This window comes from Cavia porcellus, unplaced genomic scaffold, assembly GCF_034190915.1.
Source record: "Cavia porcellus strain 051 isolate PalLab524CR breed Dunkin Hartley unplaced genomic scaffold, mCavPor4.1 scaffold_6, whole genome shotgun sequence".
Classification (NCBI taxonomy): Eukaryota; Metazoa; Chordata; class Mammalia; order Rodentia; family Caviidae; genus Cavia; species Cavia porcellus.
In genome coordinates this window covers 49407312-49412967 of record NW_026947489.1, presented here as the reverse complement: position 1 = coordinate 49412967, position 5656 = coordinate 49407312, and positions in this window count along the sequence as shown.

Sequence of the window (5656 nt, the reverse complement as noted above, 5' to 3'; positions counted from 1 at the left end):
GGACATTGTTATGGTTTGTGTCTAGATGTTCCCCCAAAGTCTTATGCAGTGTCATGGTTTATGTCACTGAACCCCAAGCCTCATGCAATTATGGACTCAACCAAATCTAGCATTAGTGATTGGTTCATTTTCTAGCCCTTGGATTGGTGGTGTGAGCGCTACTCTCACCTAGGGGTGAAGCGAGCATACGATGTAATGGCTAGAAGAAGATGTGTGTCTCTCTCTTGCTGGTTCGTGCCTTGCTGTTTGTGGCAGCCATGAATGATGGCTCTGCCATGCCATCTTCCTTGGAGCCAACTGAGTATGAACTGAAACTTCCAAGAGCTTTAAGAAATAAACCTTTCATTTTTTTATGTTGTGCATTGGGCATTTTGTCTCAGCAATAAGAGTGAAAATAACAAAGGCATGCAATCTTAGACTTTTTTGAAGGAGGCTGAATCTAGAGTATGTGTTGATTTGTAGTGCAATGATGGAGGTAACAGTTCTGAGATGGATGGTGGCTGTGGGATTAGTCCACGGACTGGATTGGTACCACCCTAATACCAGTAGGCTGGGATTACAATACAACATAAAGGACAGAAAGAGGCTTGTCTATCTATTTCTCATTGCTTTTGCTGTCTTTCTCCATCATGAACTGCTGCCCCTTTGCCATGTAGCAAGCACCCTGCCTTGCAGTCAGACAAGTATAGATAAAATTTCTACAGACTATAAGCTAAATGAAACTGCTCTTTTAACTTTGAGTATTGGGTAGTTTGTCTCAGCAGTGACAAAACAGTAACTAAAACAAAATTTGGTACCAGAGAGTTGGGGTCATTGCTGTGACTATACCTGCTCATGTAGTTGATTAACCATTGGGAATGCATTGCGGGAAGAGGTTGGAATCATTTGGAGATGCCAGCTGTAAAAGAAGATCTGGAATGAATGCCTTAGGCCATTGTGTATGGGAAATTGTAGTTAGAGCTGAGAAGAGCAGAAGACTGATAGAAATCCTGCTGGTAAGGCTCAGGAGGTTTCTTCTGGGAAGAAGGGCTGAATTGATTGTTGGACTCCAGATGATGTGTGTTATGGTTTGGCAGGAAGTTTGCACTGTGCTCATATTCTGAGTCTTTTCCTGAGACTGAGATTAATAGTGACAGACTAATCTGGAAGAAGAAATTTTAAGACTGTCTAATGTTGAGGCATTGACATGGCTACAATTGGAGTCTTCTGGGCAGATTTTTGAGAATCAAAGCCAAGAAGCCAAGAATGATTTAAAACACTGTGAGTTTGACCAGAAAGGAAGCTCTAGTAAAGCTGTGAGTTGAAAATATAGAGTAGGGTATATTTGTATTGCTAAGCAGTAACAGGAGAATAAAAAAGATTGCCTGAGGATATCACAAGAAGCAGTAGGACTCCACACTCTGCAACTTCAAAATTGCAGAAGTGAAAGGATTATCTTTGAGAAGAAAGCTCTGGAGTACCTTGTTTTTGAGTGGTGACAGCATAAATAATTTTCAGAGTCCAAAACCCTCTATAACTGCATGAGGCTTTGCAGGGACATCCAGACACAAACCACAACAGTAGGCCAGGCAGGACTAGCTCAGGAGTCTGGTCTTCAGCAGCATAATGGGGTTGGAGGATCCTCTAACATGTGCTTTTGTATGCCTTGACATCTGTGATAATCTCCCTATTCATCAGGTCTCCTCCTTCCTATCCTGAGCTTGCTCCTTCCAAAGGTTGGCTTAGGATTTTTAGGGTGGCCTTGCGTGGAGTGGGCAAGTTCCACCAGCATGTGCCTGTTACAATTATTCTTGCAGCAGGGGATGCCTCCCTTCACTTTGCTGCCACAGAAGTTTGCTGTCTCCTCCCTTGCTTTCCTTCTCAGGCCCCAGCATCAGAGAGAGTAAGGTTGATTTCCCTTTTCTGAGTCTAGAGATATCACTATGTGTTGGGAGCAAAGTCACTATACAAGACCCTGAAAGTTAGGGAAATCTAGATAGAATGGCTCCTTTGTCCTTGAGCTGCCTACAAATTACCTTCCTTTAGAACCCAATACCTGGCCCAGGATTCATCAATACTGACACTATTGACGAATTGCTTGTATACTTCTGTGTTGTGGGAACTGTCCTATGCACTATGGGATGTTTAGAAGAATTCCTGGCTTGTAACCATCAAGTACCACTACTGCCCCTACCCCTACTCATCAGAACCAAAAGTCCTTCTGATAATAGAAAATCACCCTGGTTAAGAACATTCCAAGCAGCAATTCATCTCCTCTCCAGCCTTTGAAATGGAGCAAAGCAAATTGACAGAGTCAGAGCACCTCCTACTGGTGGGTCAGACACAGTGCAGGGACACAGGTCTGCACTCATAATGGTAAGACCAAGAACTAGGACTGCAGAAAGGCAGTTGGTGCACAAACGCGCATGCGCATACACACACACACACACACACATACACACACACACACACACACACACACATCCATAAATGATAAAAAAGAACAACAGTAATTCCTTACACCTGTTGTTCTGAGAAGGCTGGCAGAATTGGAGAAGAGGGAACCTGTACAAAAGAATCCAGCGGTGACGCTGAGGTCCCTAAAAAGATTTAGAGTCCATCAAGAAAGTAAAGGAAGGAAGAAAATGGAAATAATTTTAGAATGGAGATAGTGTAATCCACTAAAAGGCAGCGAGTTGTAGGACCAGTTGGAATGAGGGAGAGACCTAGAGAAAAAGTAAAACAATTGGGAAGTGAACCCAGTCTTATCCAGATGCATGTTTTGGTTGTTGGTGATGACTTTGATCACCCAATACTTAAACTCCTGCTTATATTCCGGCCATTTCCAAAAGTTTGTGTTTTAGCTAAAAAGACATATATGTTGGCATATTGTGTAAACAAAGTATTTCATTTTAGAAATAAAATCTTCATTACTGCTTCCACTTTTTGTGATCTTCCTAGGAACACAGTTCTTCCTGGAAGGGCTATCTCCTGCTGGTCCCCTAAGAGATCAGATGTTAATTCCTGGGTGAGCTGAGAGAAATGGATGCAGTTGGGATCTCTATTTCTCAATCACATAAAATGCAGTTATCATGGTACAGAATCCTATAAAGATTTTAGTGCTCTCAGATTTGATCTTTCTTCAGTGGGGATCAATTTAGTCTCAGGAATCCAGTGGTGTGCTTTCCATTCTGCTCAGCTGGTGCTAGTTAGTGGTGTCTCTGACTCTGAAAACATCCATTTGCTTGCTGACAAAAACATCAAAGTAAGCATACACATCAAGTCATGCAATCATTCTACTGAAGATAGACCAACAGTGACCAGTTATCTAAACAGAGACTCAAATTCAAACAAGATAGGACATCTTGTTGCAGTTCATTCGTTCTTCACTTTTATAAATTACTATCACGCCATATAATTTTGTCTATTTAACTATTAAATTCTCACATATACTTTTTAATATTTACATTTATTAAGTCTACCCCATGGAATGTAGTACTATGATATGCAGACATTGTTTACTGGCTTTAAAATGATTCTATGCTGTCTTCCATTTGTTATTGGTAGAAAGTATAGATGTTTGTGGAGGTGGGCATGAGAATGTCTAGGAGAACTTCGAATTCCCAAGCCTCAAGTTAAAGTTATTCCATTTATATTTAATTGTGAATTTTGGAAGTAAAAACCTGCATTTTCTGCTTCACAAATTTCAACAGATATTGAAAATACTTGGAAGTACAGAAAGTTAAGAAATTTTGATTCTAATGTGGAAACCCAAGTGAGCTATCTTGAATAGGTTCTTTTGTCCCATTTCAAGATAAACTGCAAAATGAACATTCACAGAAAGGCTACCAATTCTCTTCTTAAACCACTTGCTAGGCTTTTGCATCTGGAGAAGGATAGACCGTACGTGGCAGCATGGATAGATATTCTCAGCTTCCTTCTGCTGCACAATAGCTAGAGCTTACAAAAAATATAAAGCCTTGCACTGTGGTCCTGGCCCTCCATTTCAGGCTGATTTCTCTATAGCTCCCTGAGAATTTGTATGCACAAGGCAGGAATGGGGCCAGGCTATGAAGTCCAAGGACTGGCTTCAGGCCAGGAGGAGGAGGTGAGCTTCGGAAGAGCTAGATAGCAATATTATTGTCTTTGAAGGACTTGCAGCTTAATAGGATTTTTTAAGTAAAAGAGCCTTCGCCCCACAAAGACATAAGTCTGATCAGGACTTTTCTTATTACTTAGCCTGTGCAGTTGTGCAAAGTGTGTGGTCTAAAGTCCGTTCCAGGAGGTAATTTAGTTTCAGATTTCTGTCTACATAAGACATCTGCAAAAACAAACTCAACCAGACTTCCTTCTCCTGGACAGGAAAAGATGCTGCTGGCCAGGAGAGAGGCATACACACACAGGAGTTGGTTCACAGGCAGGAGGTCCTTATGCAAAGCTGTGGCTAAGTTGCTGGCACAGAAGTAGATGGCTGAGTCTTCCTGCTTCGTGGGATGAATCTTCAGAGTGAAATATGAGCCATCGGCTTTTCAACTAGATAGTCATCCTTGCATATTTCAGATCCCTCCAAGATACTACCCCATACAGAAGCAAACCAGAAATTGTATTCTCTTTTCCAAGATCTGACACTACCAGTATAAGTCAAGGTGATCCCAACTCAAATCAAGATCACCAACTTTCCCATCGTTGTGACATGATGAATGTGGATCTGTAAGACTCTAGGTTCTGTGTGTTCTACAAAAAGCAGGAGTGGTTTAGAACATCTCGGGAATGGTTTAGAACTATTTTAAGCAAGTCTGAGATGATAATCTCCAAGATTCTTAAGAATCCACCTGCTTTCAGAAGATTAAAACTGCCCAACATAGGAGCCAGTAATCCATAGCAAGAACAAACCAGAAACAAGGCATCGCCTAGCTCTGGTTGCTAGTCATTGGAATCAAAGGAGGGATATGCTGAGCTTCCAGGGTTCCCTAGGCAGGTCTGACAGAGTTATTTATGTTTCTGGCAACACATCATTTCTGGAGCACCCTCTACAGGAAAACTAGAGAGCTTTTGCTGCAGGGTAACATCTGAGAGTCCAGGAATTGGGGCTCTCTGCCCTGCCTCACTGGGTCTGCAGGACAGAATTGCCACTGCTAGGAACAATGATGCAAACCACTTGGGAACTATTGTCCTTGGCGACAGAAACACTGGGAAGATTGACAAAGACATGGAGAGAGAATAAAGTATTATGAAAAAGTCTGAGTATATTTGGAGCTAGTCAGATCACTAAGACAAAAGTTCTAACTAACTTGGGCAGAAAAAAAGGTCACAAAAAGGTACATATTGGAAGGAGGATTGGCAGGACATTTGCTAAGTGAAATGAAAGATGAAAGATTTCCCAGGAGCACAAGCCACCTGAAGGAAACTGGAAACATTTTAATCCTGAGTGTGTCTCTCCTCTATTCAAAAACAAGCACTCTTGCTCAAGACGAAGCCAGGCTGCTGGCTGTGAATGCCTGTGTGGAGGTGCAGTAGTGGCATGGCCAGTGAACTGACAGGTGGGGTGTTGGTCTAAGGCTTCTATCAGAGCTTTGTAGAGTGCTGAACTGAGTTTCAAAGTTCAGGTGGGCGAATTATCCCCACAGCTTTCTGGATCTACTGAGGACGATTGTGGACGCGGTGATGGTTATGCTGC